Consider the following 19268-nt stretch of genomic DNA (forward strand, 5'->3'; position numbering starts at 1 on the left):
ACCTAGGGATATCTACTTAGGAGGCTATTTTTTCTCTATGTAGGCGTTCCTGCATTTGAGCAAACTTAATAATCCTAAAACTAAATAACCCACAATCGATGTCTACATCAAACAATTCAAGTTTTTCTTCGAATATTGAACAATAGAAAGGAGAGTGATTTTATTCGCAGTCAGAACCGTCCGTAATCAAAGATCAGATAAGCGCCGTTCTCTCGGTTCTCTCGTTGGAAGGGAGGCATTTTCGCTTGAAGATAGTGGAGCTTTCTCAATCATTCGGTTATTCAAGCTGCGATGGTAAAGCAGAATGTTCGAATGAGATTTACTTTAAACTGGCAGTATTACCTATGCATAACATTAATACTTCCCATATAACCGTTGCTGACAGTCTAGAGTGTATCTGTTCGTTACAACCCTGATTGATTGATTGAGTACTTTATTTATGTAGATTACAATATATACTGCCTTATACACTTATATACAATAGCTTACAATACAGCAAAATTATAGATGAATTTACATGATATAGACTAAGAAAATAATTATTGAACTGTATATGATATGAAAAAGCAATTTGTAATATAATAACTAGATAATAATTATATTGTTATGCATCTACATAAATTGGCGGAGCTTTGGACATATCAATGTCCATTCTTTGGAAAGAGTATTAAAAATATCCTCCCCACTAACTCTCTACCAAAAAACCCTGCTGGGATAACTCGAGACAAAAATAAAAACCGTTTTTCATTGGCGACAAACAGTTTGATACACACAGAGAGTATAGAATGTAATTACATTCTATCGTCACTGGATACACATGTGTTTTAATGGCCCTAAAACACTTGTTTGAGAAGCATTTCCGTGTGTTGAAATAATACCAGACTAGTCATCAGACACTTGCCCTAAGCATTTAGTAATGTCCATCGCATAATGAGACGTTTTCATGTTTGACGAGGCTATCAAACACGGCTGTCCAACGACAAACAATGCTGTATTGAACATATCGATTAGTGTATGCTGTATGCGTGACTGCTACCCGTAAAGCGCAATTTATTCATGACAGGTGAATAGTACAGTGTATGTGTGCTCTCGTCTCTTTATCTCAAAACAATGGAGAACGAAATAATTGGCGGATAAATTTCAGAAATTCTAAACTCAAATCCATTATTTCAATCATGCAAGGTATCAATTTTCCTACTCTAAACTATCAGTTTCTCATAGAACTAGCATCAATGCTCCCTACTAAACCAATGCTAAGAGCTTTAAATTGCTCTCTATCTGATTTTGAATTGTGTAATGAGAAAATGAGTATGCTAAGCCGTGGAAAAATAAAAATGAGAAAATGAGTATGCTAAGCCGTGGAAAAATAAAAATGAGAAAATGAGTATGCTAAGCCGTGGAAAAATATAATCTATTGAATCCGTATAGATCTATTCAATAGATTGGAGCTATCAATTTAAAGAAAATTAGATTCTATAGAAATAGAGTCTACAGTTCTATTGCTTTTATTGATTCCCTTTTAATCCTTGGTTAACCACTGAGGGAAGAACACAGTACAAAAATATTATTTTTTATGTATATAACTTTCTTTTTTTTATCTATACAACTTCTTAATTTTTTCCTGTGGTTAAACTTAACTCCACATGTATCAACATAATAATGCCTACCAATCTGGAGACAATTATATTTTCAGTGCTTTATCTAGAATTCGGCCTTCGGGACATTTGCTATGATTATAAATCTCCATATTATTTAGATCTTATATATTATGGCTTCGTTACATATATTATAGGCCTTCTTATCTGTGTATATATTCTTGCTTCATCTATACTGTCAAAACTGGCATTTAGACTTGTTAAGCCTACTATCTTGTTAGTCTATGATACAGAGTTTATCTGTAAGTTTATAAACTTTGGGTTCATATCATGATATACATAATAATCTGTATACATAATATGTATAATCTGTGTTTATATATAGATGTCTACTCTTATTCAATATTATTCAATAAACTCATGAAGAAACTCTTGTTTCATGAAATCAATTTCATGTTACAGGTTTCCCGGTTGGCTACCAGTAATGCTCCACTCATAGTCTATTTCAAGGTGATTTGTTCAATCTGAAAATCGTTAATGAGAACTCAACCAATCATAATCATTTTCATTGGATGTTTAATTGCTATGAATAAGTGATGTCCTCTTTTGAAGCTGTGTTGCGTGGAATGATAATCAACTCATTTCCCTGTGAACTGACCTCTCATTATTTAGTCATTATTTGATGTGAAAGCATGCTTCACCTGGAATGCACTTTTCTCAATTATAAACACGTATAATTACATTATTCATAACCTAGTTCACATTATATTGTGATCACAATGATACTCATATGCACAGCCTCATGCGTACTCGTCTGTTTAGCTCATTTGGAAGTAAGTATTTGCAAAGTTTACATTCAGTTATCAACTGTTGCACACTGAAACCAAATTAAACAAATTTGAACCAATTATCGTGGTATAAAACACAACATATCAAGCACCTTATTTCTCTCAAATAATTCATAAATTCCACAGTTTCAAGGTCCATAATTTTCAAAATATGTTACACATTTGGATTGTATCTTGTGTGAACTTTTAAAACTTTATCTAATCGCAAAAATGTCTGTTGTTCATGTTTCATTAGCACATTATCAGGCATCACAATTCACTGTATTACAATGCACATGGAGTGAAACATAACATACACCACTGAATCATAGATCAAATTTTTCCAAATGCATGGAAATTTTACAAAAACCAACCACTGTGTTCACAGACTCAATGATTACAGAATACGTAACAGATATCCCAGATACAAAATTCTCTTCCTAAACCGATGCACTCACTTTAATAGGATACAAACTCCGAATGTGTTTTTCAATTTAGGTACTTAATAAAACTGTCAATTTACAGATACGAGGTATTAGACTGAAGCCCTCGAACTTATTTATTTTATCCGTGAATACTATTACTAATCATATCAGGGGTGCCATTTAGGGGGGGGGGACAGGGTGGGCCTTGCCCCCCCCCCCAAGGATCAGATGAATAATGAAAATGCGGGTCTATCCTTAGAATCTCATACTGATTCAATACTTTTTTCAAACAGCAGTAGTATAACTCCTTCTACAGTATCAACAATGTAGCAAAATTGCCTTGAAAGTATGGCTACGGAGTAATAAAGAATATATTTTTCTCTGTGGTATAGTTGAAGCTTAAATATAGAATTGGTACAAATATTAATCAGGGCACAATAAGTGAGTTATTGCATAAATTTCAACGTGAGAATTAACAAGTTGCAAGATGTCACAGTGAAAGCAAAATAAAGGGCACAATCAGACAATCAAAAATGTATGTACACAGAGTTGGTGAGAATTATGGGAACAGCTTAATGTTTCTTTAGCTTTCTAACTGAAAGTTATTTCCAATTAGAATATGATCCCCAATGAAATTGTTGAAATTGTCATTGTAAAAGAAAAATTTTCTTCCATGATTTTCAAGAAATCTGTTTCAGTGTATTCCTACTTTGGGGCCTCTCTGTAGGCCTATATTTCTAATAAATACTCTATTGTTAACTAATAATATAGGCCTATATGCTTGTATTGATACTTCTTCAATCACATTTGAATAAAAATGGAGAAAATGAAGCATATAATAACATCTTCGAATGTAACATTTATGGGGAAACCCAGGACCCTCTATCCTTTGGGCGTATTCCATCCCCCCCCCCTCTAACCTCTTGGCTTTTGCCCCCCCCCCCCCAAACAGTTTGGTGAAATGGCGCCACTGAATCATATCAAAATGATTAGAATAGAGTAACAGGCTTCGCCTCAACTATTTCATGCCAGATTTCAATAAAGAATGACATTTTTAATTTTGTTGCTCTATATAATAATTTATGTTGATTAGGCTAATTTGAGGCGAATCCAGAATAAAAGATTTAAGAAAAGGAATTTTTTTAGTTTAGTTTAGTTTATTTCATCCTGTAACCTCCTGTGAAAGGGGTATAAGGATTTGTCAATTATCACAATGATTCCATGCCTCCTGGTATGGTCCAACAGCTCCCCCCCTCTTATAGATATAATAGATATTGTGAGGTGTGAGAATAATATTAACAACTGATTATTAATGCCCAATTATTGGGCAATATTTGATTATTATTACACGTATTATCATTGCTAATCAAGCAGTTCGAACAACACTTTTAATCATTATCAGTCAGACAGCTGACTCGCCTTTCTCACTCAAAACGGACATCCTGTCACATAGAAAGTTATGCTTCCACCGTTCACTTAAATATTTCTCCATATAAATCAAATTAGATGAAATGAGATGGGTATGATTATCTTGCATCTAATATTTTTCCTCCTTCCACTCATTCACTCGTATGAGTGGAATATAGTGTTACAATACTCTCCACAGAACTATTGGCTACTTTCATATTGGTGTGATTGTGATTGATTAGATTCCCTCTAACCTTTCTCCATAGAGAAAACGAGAGAAGAAACTCTCTAAACTGACAACCCCGCCTTCCAGCAAAACCTGCGAATTGAATTCAAGCGTTTCTAGTTCAGTAGATCTTGGAATGGAAATGGATGAATAAATAACATGAAAAATATGTTTCCATTTCATTCTTATAAAATTGAATGAACTTCTCAATGCAAATAACATAAAATTGAGTAGAACTGCATGAGTTAGTAGGCCCAGTCCACGCCTCCAAACTAGAAGCTTTCTCTATTCATTCATTCATACAGTACATCATCAAAATGATACGGAAAGAAAAAATAATGTAACCTTGTGTTATTCCTCTCCCAAATTTAGATCGGGTTATACATAGTCTGAAATGGGTTAAGTCAATGGTCAATGGTTGTTAGTCACAATTTTACCTTCACAGCTCCCTAACAATATGAAACAAGCAGCTTGAGAGCGTCACATACTAATAGTCTTTGTGACAATTAAATATTAATGTTATTTGATATTATTTTTTATATCATAAATGTTAATTTGAATGACTGCTTGTTGAGTTTGGGGCGTGGCTTACGTTAAGCATTACTTTGCATTTAGTATAAATTTGTACATGACTTGTAATGAGGATAATATTCTAAACAATTCGTCAAGTTGTTTCTGAGGAAGAATCATTCCGTCTGTCCGAGGCTCTATGTAATTGTTCTTAACAGGTTTTTTACAAGATTGGAGGAGTTAACTCCATGCTCAAATGCTCCAACCCTAAGCCTGCTCCTAACCCTAAGCCTGCTCCAACCCTAACTCCATGCTCAACCCTAAGCCTGGAGCACCTGGATCGTTTGTTTAGAATTTCCTTCTCCTAGGCACTTGCTTTCAATGCAGCTTTCAGAGCGACACGTACCCTTGATTTGATTCGGGCTAATTCTCTATGCTCCGTCTCTGAGACCGTTGGCCGGTTCTCACCTAGTAACCCTAGGCAGGGGCCCTTACAGGGTGCTACCATCCGGAGCCAGATGGACCCTGGTTTTTTCAAGAGGTGTATCTCCTCCCGCAGTGGATGCTTGATAGTGACACTAGATGTTGAGGCCAAATATTCTGCATCCACCACTTGCTGGGGTCCCCGGGATTGCCACACCCGTTAACTTTCGTAATGAAAGTTCCCCTGGGGGAGGAACTGTATTCCTCAGTGAATAATAGACTATAAATAATTTTTTGTAAACCACTCTTTTTTTCTTGGGTCTACTTAACAACTCCCTGGAGAAAAGAAGTCAATATCTCACATTGATCAAAGAGTGTAACGCATGTATTGGCTTGAAAAAGAGGAGAGGAAAAAGGTCGTGGAGGCTTGAGGAATAGGAGTGAATGAGAAAAAAAAGAGTAAAAGACAAAAGAAAGACAAAGTTGAAAAAGAGGAATGCAGACTATGAGAAAAAGATGTCAATAGAAATTACTCATATGAATTCTATATTTTCATGAATTATTGTTATGTGATTTTAAGTAAGCATTTGAAAAAAGTATGATCCAATCTCAGTGTTGTATTAGGTGGTGGCACCTGTCAATAATATGCTATGACAAATTTTGTTGTAAACCACACATATTGCGTGGGTATACTTGACACAACTTTTTTCACTATACAAGAACATTTATTCACATTGTTCTTCCTGCTTTTAGGTTACACAAGTTTTTCCCTTATTGAGAAATTTGAGTTCTAAATATTGTCTCGTACATTGCAACTTCATCTACAATCAAGTTGAACAAGATAGAATAACATAGAATAGTGTATTGACAATAACAGAAAGTACATTAGACCAAGTCATGTTTGGTAAATACAATTGAGAATAGGATCATAAGCATGAGTCAGGTGAAGTAATGAATGGTTTCGAAAACTTCCAAACTAGTATTTGAACTCATTTTTAATGATATAACTAGTTTGAAACTAAACAACTTTTATAATACCAGAACACTACTAGACTACTTAAATCTATACACAATATTTATCCCTATTCAATAGTTCGACTAGGGAGTAAGCCTAAAAGTCTAGAGTATTCGTTGATGTTCTAGCTAACAAACATGAGATAATTGATATTAATTTTGATTTTTTCCAAAATACTATAGAGAACTAGTCAAAACACTATTATTGAATTGATGAGTTGATCATAGCCTCCTTTCCATAGTTCTTTTAGCCTATTCACAGCTATTGCAAAAGCCTATTTTAAATTTACTCCCCAGCGAATATATTTCCTACTTGTAGCCTATTTATAACTATTGTAGAAGCCTGTTTTAAATTCCCTTGATCACAGCATTGGAGAGTCTATTCTGACACTCATATCCTATTTTCACTCAGATAATATCAGCAATATCATATTATTCACCACAAACCTTTATTATAAGGTACCTATAACATAATAGTATAATATAGATTATCTAGATGGAGTAATCCTGATCATTATCAAAATTCTGGAATGCCACGAATATCCATAACAATTCTATGAACAATCAATCATATTTACATTTCATTTATAATAGATTCAAACAAAATTATAGAGTAATTTCTTGACATTAATAGAGATACAATAGACATAGTCGACTTTAAACATAGTGTTGTGAATGTGCTTTTGTAATTAACACTTTATTCATTAAAAGTTTACATTATGAACAAGATAAAAATGAAATTCTACATCAATTTTGAAACGTTCAAACACAAAACTCCAATTCGTTATCTTTTCCATAAATAGTTCGTTGCCAAAACAGTCACCTTGACAACCGTGTTCACATGATTAGTATCCATATAGGGCTAGCCTACATCAATACAGTACAGATAGGATCATCAGCATGAGTCTGTAGGAAGTTTTGAAAACTTCCAAGCTAGTCATAAAACTTATTTTCTATGATACAACAAGTTTCAAAATGAATAACTAATTATATTACCAGAAGACTCTCTTTGAGGTATTCCAAACTCCATACACCTTTGTACACTGATGTGCCAACTTTTGTTCTCTACTGCCGGTTGCTAAGGTTATTCAGGTTATTAAGGTTATTCATTTAGTTAATCATTCCAGATTTATAATATTCTTTATTATTTGAATTGCTACGAGATTTTCAACTTGAACCATTCCGTATTTTTCGCATAGCATATATAGAAAGTAAATCTATTATAGACAGACTGACTAGAAGCAACTATTCCGAATACCCTCAATGAATGCAACCAATTAGCAAGCATTAAATAGTGATACATTTCTATCAATATGCAATAATGCAGCAACTATCAGTGATTATTGAACTGAGATCATGATTCTGCAATAACGAAGTTCAACGCAGTTACAAAACGCTCCGTTAACACCTTCCGCACGATCATCACCCGAAAGGAGGGCAGTGGCGAAGCAGAAAAAAAGGAGGAAGAAGAGGATGAAGAATTTAATATATTCTTCACCATCTTCTTCCACCGCTTCCTCTCCTCCTTCTTCTTCATCACCTCCTTCTTCTTCTTCTTCTTCTTCTTCTCTTCTTCTTCTTCTTCTTCTTCTTCTTCTTCTCTTCTTCTTCTTCTTCTTCTTCTTCTTCTTCTCCCTCGTCGATGACATCTTGTGTTTAGCTGATATTCTGGTTGACGTGGAAGTAACTCTCCTGGTTGATGGTTGTAGAACATGAAATGAGTGAGTCGTCTTGACGAATTGGATGACGTGGATGTGAATTGTGTTGATGATAATTAGACGGAGTAAAGAGAGCCGTTATAATTCTAGAGAAACATGAACAAAATTATCACCTCTTCATCAACCATCTCATTTGAATCTCCCTGTGCACTTCTTCATTGAAAAATGAAGCTGATTGAGGATTAACAGGAAAGATTACAATGATCATTCAATAAACAATAATCTATTTCAAAAATTATGAGAGATAGGATAGGCCATGTCAGAGCTACAATTACAAGTACAGTCGATACTGAAAATATGAAGAGATAATGCAACTGAGTTGATAAACTTTCAATACAACACTGAATTGGAGCAGACATCAATCCAAAATATTCATGATAAAAGGGGTATAGCAAATAACATTTTTGGGAGCTATCAGATAAACAGAACTCATTGTCTCACATTTATGGACGAGTCTGTCTATCAGTTACTTCAGCTTGAAAATGAGAAGATAAAAAAAATTTGAAGGCTTGATGAGTAGAAGTGAATGGAGAAGGGAGAGGAAATCACTAAAGAGAGAGAGAGCAAAATAGTGTGTGAGAGAGCTGAAAAAAAGTGGCATGGGTAGTTGAAGATAGAAGATTTCCATACAGACTACAACTACAGATTTAATACAAACATGCAATTGATACTAAACACCAAGGCTGATTAAAAATAAGCTCTTCAAAAAATAAATGTGGAGATTCGATCTCAGTGTCGAATTTTGTTGGAGCACCTGTGAACAATGGGTTTTTAATCCTATTATATTAAGCGAGCGATTTCTGTATATCTTTTCATATTTCTATATCTGGTTATTCTTAGTTCTGGTTATTTATGTTCAATGGATCTCGAAAACGGCTCTAACGATTTTCACGAAATTTGGAACATAGGTTTATGATATAAAAATTCGATTGCACTAGGTCTCATTCTTGGGAAAACTCGCTGAATGATATTAAAAGGATAATTCATCTATAGCTGAAACAGCTGAGACTTTCGTCCACTGTGGATAGTTAAAAGTGAGCGAGCGATTCTGTGGAAAATCAAAATATCGCATACCCAAAATTCATAAGCTGACATAGAGCCAGCTGCAAAATCATTTCAAACACGTTCATTTCAGAGAATTGTGTTCTGTTTATCAATAAATACAAATAACGAGCGGAGCTCGGTGCCCCAATATTATATTTTATATGATATACCTTATAGTAGAAATGTTGATCATACAATACAGAATAGGGTCTTCAGTAGGACTTTAAGTCTGTAGAAGCAATAAACAGTTTTGAAAACTTTCAAACTAATCATAGAACTTATTTTTATGATAAAACCAGTTCCAATACTAGTCATATTCCTTTATGAAACCAGAGTACTCCTAAAATCTATAATTTATAATCTCAATTCCAACAATTCAAAAGTTTGACTAGTAAGTCTAGAAGGCTGAAATTTGGGTCGAGTCTTAGCCTACATACATAAGATAGTTTATTTTCATTTTGAATTTAGTTGACGAGTGAATCGAGAAACTATAACTAAACTGTCCAAGAGTTGATCATAGTCTTCTTCTTCACAGTCTTTTTTCATAGTTTTCAACTACTGCAATAGTCTATACTGAATTTTGTCCCTATCAGAAAAATTCATCATTCGTGATCTATTTACTATCATTGCCAATGTCTATTCCAAATAGATTCTCCTCTCTCCAAACAGATTTGAACAAATTTAAACATATAATTATGTTAGACATCCATGCATATAGTTTGAAATCTCTCCTAACGAGCGATACCAAAGAACAGCCTATAGATTTGCTATTATATGGCCATACTGAGTGAGGTCACAAGGAAACAGATACGTTTGATTATATGATATTTTTGTTTTATTCCGTGAAGAATGTCATCTCATCTGCCTTTGAGGCCGTTGGCCGGTTCTCACCTAGTAACCCTAGGCAGGGGCCCTTACAGGGTGCTACCATCCGGAGCCAGATGGACCCTGGTTTTTTCAAGAGGTGTATCTCCTCCCGCAGTGAATGCTTGATATTGACACTGGATGTTGAGGCCAAATATTCTGCATCCACCACTTGCTGGGGTCCCCGGGATTGCCACACCCGTTAACTTTCGTAATGAAAGTTCCCCTGGGGGAGGAACTGTATTCCCCAGTGGATTGTGTTGATGGTAATTAGAAGACGTTATGACAGTCTTCATCAATCCAGTTCAAGATGATAAAAATCATCACCTCTACCATCAACTCCAACAAGAATTATGATTCTTATGATTATGATATAAATCTACTAATGTACACTAATGTGTCAACTTTTGTTCTCTACTGCCGCTTGCTAAGGTAGAACCATTCCTGAGTTATAATATCCTTTTATTATTTGAATTGCTACAAGATTTTCAACTTAGAACCATCCCGTATTTTCCGTATAGCATCTATCGAGAGTATATATATCAAACACAGACTGACTAAAAGGAACACTTCCGAATACCCTCAATTAATGCAACCAATTAGCAAGCATTAAGTAGTGATACATTTCTATCAATATGCAATGATGCAGCAACTATAATTGATTATTGAACAGAGATTATGATTCTGCAATAACAAAGTTGTTATACTCAACGAAAATTGAAGTCAAAAATTAAAAAACCCATAGAAACAAACCATCACTCAAACTCACCCAGCTTCCAGGTTAACAATATATATTACTAGATAATGAGGAATCAACGTATTCTACCCACAATGCTTACTCATAATAGTTTCTCACCGACAGACTGCAGCTCTTTACAGACAATTGGAGATGATATAGAATATAATAAAGAGCAAAATATCCAACTACGCAGTTGTCCAGCACTACTGGACATGAGAGCGCATCAGAATTTTAGTTTTGTCCAGCCATGCTGGACAGGAGAGTTGAGGTGTCGATTGTAATGCAGTACATTACGAGTGGATTGGGAAAATGGTGCTGTCCAGTATGACTGGACAGGAGAGCTGTTGGGTCACATATTAAAATTAAATCTATATTAATAATCATAGACATGTCAGCAACATACATTGTTGTGACATCACAGCAAAAGCCAATCTTCGAGCAAGATTATTTAAGGTTTTTTTACAAGTAATCGAATTTTATTCAAATTATACAGTTTCGAATAAATAATTAATTCAAGTATCTCACACTATTCATTCTACTCACAAACTATAGTACCTATATTAAATAATAGAATTTTGGCAGAGGAACTTCAATTGAAGTAGCGGTGGTAGTTGGTGGTTGAAGAGGTTGATGGTTGTTAGTCGTATTGTATATGCACCACACAAACCTCTCTAGAACCGAATTTGTCACCTTATGTCAAACAAACTCGGAACTACAAGGTAGATGTGGAGCATTAACCTTGAAGAGAAGAAGACAGCTCATGGTGCAAATGTTCTTCCTGCAATTGGTTATGAGAGACATGATGGAGAGAGAATTCTCAAACGCACTTTACAGTTCACTTCACGCTTCAGGATTTCAAAATGATTTTACAATTATTTCTCCTCACCTCCCTCACCCCACCTATCATCACAGGGGAAACTAATCAAGCATGTGCTAAAAACTGGAAATATTAATGAGAGATTTCTAAAAAAAAGAAATTTTATTGAATCTGCATCATATCATTTAGATTAACAAAAACACCCATAGCAAGTGGAAAAACAACAATCTGATCGGTCATTCAATGCAATGAATGAATCTACCCTCAAAAACATTGACAAATAATCAGAAAAGACAATTATTACAATAAGTTTTTCTGTGTTAACAGAAAGAGGATCGTCTCCTAAAAACAAGAACCCCGTAAAAACAATTATTTATTGTTGAAAAAAATTGCCTTAAATTGTTTTAAATTTTCTTGATTGCATTGGAGAGCCTATTCTAACGCATTTCCTATTTCCACATAGATCACTAACTTTTATTATAAGGTACCTATAACATAACAATATAATATAGATTATCTAGATGGAGTAATCCTGATCATTATCGAACTTCTGATAGGCCACAAATATCCATAGCAATTCTATAAACAATCCATTATATTTACATTCCATTTATAATAGATTCAAACAAAATTTTATAGAGTAAATTCATGACATTAATAGAGATACAATAGGAATAGTTGACTTGAAACATAGTGTTGTGAATGTGCTTTTATAATTAACACTTTATTCATTGAAAGTTTACATTATGAACAAGATAAAAATGAAATTCTACATCAATTTTGAAACATTCAATCAAAAAACTCCAACTTGTTATCCTTTCCATAAATAGTTCGTTGCCAAAACAGTCACCTTGACAACCGTGTTCACATGATTAGTATGCATATAGGGCTAGCCTACATCAATACAGTACAGATAGTATCATCAGCATGAGTCTGTAGAAAGTTTTGAAAAACTCCAAGCTAGTCATATATGATATAATTAAATGATAATTTATTATAATACCAGGAGACTTTCCTCGAGGTATTCCAAATTCCATACACCTTTGTACACTAATGTGACAGTCAACTTTTGTTGTATACTGCCGGTTGCTAAGGTATAACCATTCAGATTTATAATATCCTTTATTATTCGAAATGCTACAAGATTTTCAACTTGGACTATCCCGTATTTTTCGCATAACATCTATCGAAAGTATATATATATATTACAGACAGACTGACTAGAAGGAACAATTCCGAAAACCCTCAATTAATGCAACCAATTAGCAAGCATAGTGATAAGCATAAGTGATACATTTCTATCAATATGCAATAATGGAGCAACTATCAGTGATTATTGATCGGAGAGTATGATTCTGCAATCACGAAGTTGACCGCAGTTAAAAATGCTCCGTTAACACCTTCCTCACGATCATCACCCCAAAGGACGATAAAGGCGATGAAGAAAAAGCAGATGAAGAGAACGCTTCAGAATTCTTATTAATCTGAATCATCCTCATCACCCGCTTCCACTTCTCCTCCTCCTTCTTCTTCTTCTTCTTCTCTTCTTCTTCTTCTTCTTCTTCTTCTTCTTCTTCTTCTTCTTCTTCTTCTTCTTCTTACTCGTCGACGTCATCTTGTGTATAGCTGATAGACTGGTTGACATGGAAGTAACTCTCCTGGTTGATGGTTGTAGAACAAGGAAATGAGTGAGTCGTCTTGACGAATTGGATGAAATGAATGTGAATTTTGTTGATGATAATTAGACGGAGTAATGAGAGCCGTTATAATTCTAGAGCAACATGAACACAATTATCACCTCTTCCATCAACCATCTCATTTAAATCTCCCTGTGCAGTTCTTCATTGAAAAATGATGCTGATTGAGGATTGACAGGAAAGATTACAATGATGATTCAATGATCAATAATTAAGTTCAGAGAGTACAGTATGGGAGATACAATAGGCTATGTCAACGCTACAATCGAATCAGAACTACAATTTGATCACAAACATACAATCAGCACTAATAATAACGACAAGATAATGCCACTAAGTGAATAATCATGCAACGCAACACTTAATTAGACCAGGCATCAATTGAAATATAATCCAAGATATTGCAAATAAACTTTTTGAGAGCTACCTGGAGAATCATCTTACATTGATCAACGAGTCTAACGCATGTATTGGCTTCAGAATGATGAAAGGAAAAAGTTTGTAGTGGCTTCATTAATGGAAGTGAATGGACAAAAGAGTGACAAAGTGAGTGTAAGTCATAAGTCTGTAGAAGCAATGATCAGTTTTGAAAACTTTCAAACTAATCATAGAACTTTTTTTATGATAAAACCAGTTCCAATACCAATGATATCTATTTATGAAAGTCCTAAAATGCATTATACAATCTTAATTCCAACAATTTAAAAGTTTAATGAGTAAGTCTGGAAGGCTAGAATTTGTGTTAAGTCTTAACCTACATACAAAAGATAGTTTGATCTCATTTTGAATTCAATTGAGGAGTAAATCAAGGAACTATAATCAAATTGTTCAAAAGTTGATGATAGTCTCCACAGTCTTTTTTCATAGTTTTCATTTTAGCCTATCCACAACTACTCCAATTGTCTATACTGAATTTTGTCCCTATCAAATAAATTCCTCATTCGTGATCTATTTACTATCATTGCCAATGCCTATTTGAAATCTTTTCCAAACAGATATAAACAAATTCAAACATATAATTATGTGAGACATCCATGCATATAGTAATATCCATGCAACATAATAATATAATATAGATTATCTAGATGGAGTAATCCTAATCATTATCCTTCACGAATATCCATAACAATTCCAAAAACAATTAATTATATTTACATTTAATTTATAATAGTTTCAAACATAATTTTATAGAGTAAATTCATGACATTAATAGAGATACAATAGGAATAGTTGACTTGAAACATACTGTTGTGAATGTGCTTTCGTAATTAACACTTTATTCATTGAAAGTTTACATTATGAACAAGATAAAAATGAAATTCTACATCAATTTTGAAACGTTTAATCACAAAACTCCAACTTGTTATCTTTTCCATAAATAGTTCGTTGCCAAAACAGTCACCTTGACAACCGTGTTCACATGATTAGTATCCATATAGAGCTAGCCTACATTAATACAGTACAGATAGGATCATCAGCATGAGTCTGTAGGAAGTTTTGAAGAATTCCAAGTTAGTCATAAAACTCATTTTCTATGATACAACAAGTTTCAAAATGAATAACTAATTATATTACCAGAAGACTCTCTTTGAGGTATTCCAAACTCCATACACCTTTGTACACTGATGTGTCAACTTTTGTTCTCTACTGCCGGTTGCTAAGGTATAATCATTCCAGATTTATAAAATCCTTTATTATTTGAATTGCTACGAGATTTTCAACTTGAACCATTCCGTATTTTTCGCATAGCATATATAGAAAGTAAATCTATTATAAACAGACTGACTAGAAGGAACAATTCCGAATACCCTCAATGAATGCAACCAATTAGCAAGCATTAAATAGTGATACATTTCTATTAATGTGCAATAACGCAGCAACTATCAGTGATTATTGAACGGAGATTATGATTCTGCAATCATGAAGTTGACCATAGTTACAAACGGCTTCGTTACAAAACACCTTCCTCACGATCATCACCCCAAAGGACGGTCGGTATAGGCAAAGAAGAAAAAGAAGCAGAAGAGGAAGGTAAAGATCATAATATATTCTTCTCCATCCTCTTCCACCGCTTCCTCTCCTCCTTCTTCTTCTTCTCCTTCTTCTTCTTCTTCTTCTTCTTCTTCTTCTTCTTCTTCTTCTTCTTCTTCTTCTTCTCTTCTTCTTCTTCTTCTTCTTCTTCTCATTCTTCGTCGACTGGTATAGCTGATATTCTGGTTGACGTGGAAGTAACTCTCCTGGTTGATGGTTGTAGAACAAGGAAATGAGTGAGTCGTCTTGACGAATTGGATGACGTGGATGTGAATTGTGTTGATGATAATTAGACGGAGTAATGAGAGCCGTTATAATTCTAGAGCAACATGAACATAATTATCACCTCTTCCATCAACCATCTCATTTAAATCTCCCTGTGCAGTTCTTCATTGAAAAATGAAGCTGATTGAGGATTGACAGGAAAGATTACAATGATGATTCAATGATCAATAATTGAGTTTAGCAAGTACAGTATGCGAGATACAATGAGCTTTATCAAAGCTACAAGCGAATCAGAGCTACAATTTGATCACAAATACAATCAGCACTAATAATAATGACTAGATAATGCCACTAAGTGAATAAACATGCAACGCAACACTTAATTGAAGCAGGCATCAATTAAAATATAATCCAAGATATAGCAAATAAACTTTTTGAGAGCTACCTGGAAAATCATATTACATAGATGAACGAGTCTAACGTATGTATTGGCTACAGAATGATGAGAGGAAAAAGTTCGTGGTGGCTTAATTAATTGATGTGAAATGAAAAGAAAGAGGGGAAGACCAACGAGTGACAAAGTGAGTGGAAGTCATGAGTCTGTAGAAGCAATGATCAGTTTTGAAAACTTTCAAACTAATCATAGAACTTTTTTATGATAAAACCAGTCCCAATACTGATCATATTCCTTTATAAAACCAGGGTAGTCCTAAAATCCATTATACAATCTTAATTCCAACAATTCAAAAGTTTGACGAGTAAGTCTGGAAGGCTAAAACTTGTGTTAAGTCTCAACCTACATACAAAAGATAGTTTATTTTCATTTTGAATTCAATTGAGGAGTAAATCAAGAAACTATAATTAAATTGTTCAAGAGTTGATCATAGTCTTCACAGTCTTTTTTCATAGTTTTCATTTTAGCCTATCCACAACTACTGCAATAGTCTATACTGAATTTTGTCCCTATCAAATAAATTCCTCATTCGTGATCTATTTACTATCATTGCCAATGCCTATTTGAAATTTTCTCCAAACAGATATAAACAAATTTAAACATATAATTATGTTAGACATCCATGCATATAGTTTGAAAACTCTCCTAATGAGCGATACCAAAGAACAGCCTATAGATTTGTTATTATATGGCCATACTGAGTGAGGTCACAAGGAAACGAATACGTTTGGCCATATGAAACTGATTTTTTTTATTCCGTGAAGAATGTCATCTCATCTGCCTTTGAGGCCGTTGGCCGGTTCTCACCTAGTAACCCTAGGCAGGGGCCCTTACAGGGTGCTACCATCCGGAGCCAGATGGACCCTGGTTTTTTCAAGAGGTGTATCTCCTCCCGCAGTGGATGCTTGATATTGACACTAGATGTTGAGGCCAAATATTCTGCATCCACCACTTGCTGGGGTCCCCGGGATTGCCACACCCGTTAACTTTCGTAATGAAAGTTCCCCTGGGGGAGGAACTGTATTCCTCAGTGAATAATAGACTGACTATACATAATTTTTTGTAACCCACTATTTTTCTCTTGGATCTACTTGACAACTCCCTGCGAAATCAGGGTCATTGCCCTATTTCAATTCGAATGGAAAACAACTCATTTGCGAATAATATATAGAAAATGGGTTCTGAAACCGTTCCAACGATTGTTTTCGACGTGTTGAATGACGTGGATGTGAATTGTGTTGATGATTATTGTGTTGATTATTGTTTATTCATATGATTTGTGATTCTATCCACGAATAAAAGGATGAATGATGTTCAGAAGAAGTAATGAGAGCCGTCATCATTCTAGAGCAAGGGACACAATCAACACCTCTTCCATCAACCATCTCATTGGAATCTTCCTGTGTTGTTTTCCGTTGTGAAAAGAAGGTGGTTGTGGATTAACATGATAGATTACAATGATTATTCAATGATCAATAATCCAGGGCAGAAAATACAGTCTGCGAGATACAATACTCTATGTCAAAGCTACAATTGAATAGAACTACAATTTCATCACAAATACAAACAGAACTAATAATATGACAAGATAATGCCACTGAGTGAATGAACATGCAACGCAAAACTTGATAAAAGAGGAGGCATCAATTCAAATAATTCATGGTGTAGATAATAGACTTCTTGAGTGCTACCTGGATAATCATCTTCCATTGATGAACGAGTCTTCCGCATGTATTGGCTTGAGAAGGAGGAAAAGGTCGTGGAGGCTTGAGGGATAGGAGTGAATAGAAAGAAAGAGAATAAGTCAAAAGAGAGACAAAGTTGAAATTGAGGAATGGAGATGAGAGAAAGATGTCTATAGAAATTACTCCTATGAATTCTATATTTTCATTGATTATTGATATGTGATTTTAAGTAAGCATTTGAAAAAGTATGATCCAATCCCAGTGTTGTATTAGGTGGTGGCACCTGTCAATGATATGCTATGACAAATTTTGTTGTAAACCACACATATTTCGTGGGTCTACTTGACACAACTTTTTTCACTATACAAGAGCATTCACATTGTTCTTCCAGCTTTTAGGTTACTCAAGTTTTTCCCTTATTATTGAGAAATTGGAGTTCTAAATATTGTCTTGTACATTGCAACTTCATCTACAATCAACTCGAACAAAATAGAATAATATAGAATAGTGTATTGTCAATGACAGAAAGTACATTAGACAAAGTCATGTTTGAAAAATACAATTGAGAATAGGATCATTAGCATGAGTCGGGCGAAGCAATGAGTGGTTTCGAAAACTTACAAACTAGTCATTGAACTTACTTTTAATGATAAAACTAGTTTCAACTAAACAACTTTTATAATACCAGAGTACTACTAGAATATTCAAATGTATACACAATATTTATCCCTATTCAATATTTCGACTAGGGAGTAAGAATAGAAGTCTAGATTATTCGTTCATGTTCTAGCTTACACACAAGAGATAATTGATATTCATCTTGATTTTTTCCAATATACTGTAGAGAACTAGTCAAGACACTATGATTGAATTGATGAGTTAATTATAGTCTCCTTTCCATAGTTCTTCTAGCATAATCACAGCTATTACAAAAGCCTATTTTGAATTTACTCCCCAGCGAATATATTTCCTACTTGTAGCCTATTTATAACTATTGTAGAAGCCTGTTTCAAATTCCCTTGATTACAGCATTCGGGAGCCTATCCTGACTCATATCCTATTTTCACTCAGATAATATCTGCAATATCATATTATACACCACAAACCTTTATTATAAGTCTATACCTATAATAGAATGATATAGTATAGATTATCTAGTTAGAGTGATCCTGATCATAACAAACTTCTGAATGGCCACCAATATCCATAACAATTATTTGAACAATCAATCATATTTACATTTCATTCATATTAGATTCAAACAAAATAATAGAGTAATTTCTTGACAATAATATAGATACAATAGACAAAATCGACTTAAAACATACTGTTGTGTATGTGCTTTTGTAATTAACACTTTATTCATTGAAAGTTTACTTTATGAACAAGATAGAAATAAAATTCTACAGCAATATTGAAACGTTCATCACAAAACTCTAACTTGTTATCTTTTCATAAATAGTTCGTTGCCAAACTGTCACCTTGACAGCCGTGTTCACATGATTAGTATCCATATAGGGCTAGCCTACTTCAATACAGTACAGATAGGATCATCAGCATGAGTCTG

The 19268-nt window shown here is 34.2% G+C and overlaps 1 protein-coding gene across 4 annotated transcripts in view; it reads left to right on the plus strand.

Annotated features, from left to right (window-relative positions):
• The window catches only part of LOC111043351 (plasma membrane calcium-transporting ATPase 2), a 406771-nt gene that overhangs the window by 92505 nt on the left and 294998 nt on the right, over nt 1–19268 (plus strand). For 2 of the 4 annotated variants that reach the window (XM_039442410.1, XM_039442415.1), the window contains one exon: nt 2058–2105. The exons of the other annotated variants lie outside the window; for them this stretch is intronic. The gene's annotated coding sequence lies outside the window, so the exon portion shown is untranslated. The remainder of the gene's footprint in view (nt 1–2057; nt 2106–19268) is intronic. 4 annotated transcript variants of the gene reach the window in all.

Source organism: Nilaparvata lugens, chromosome X (genome assembly GCF_014356525.2).
Source record: "Nilaparvata lugens isolate BPH chromosome X, ASM1435652v1, whole genome shotgun sequence".
NCBI classification, from domain to species: Eukaryota; Metazoa; Arthropoda; class Insecta; order Hemiptera; family Delphacidae; genus Nilaparvata; species Nilaparvata lugens.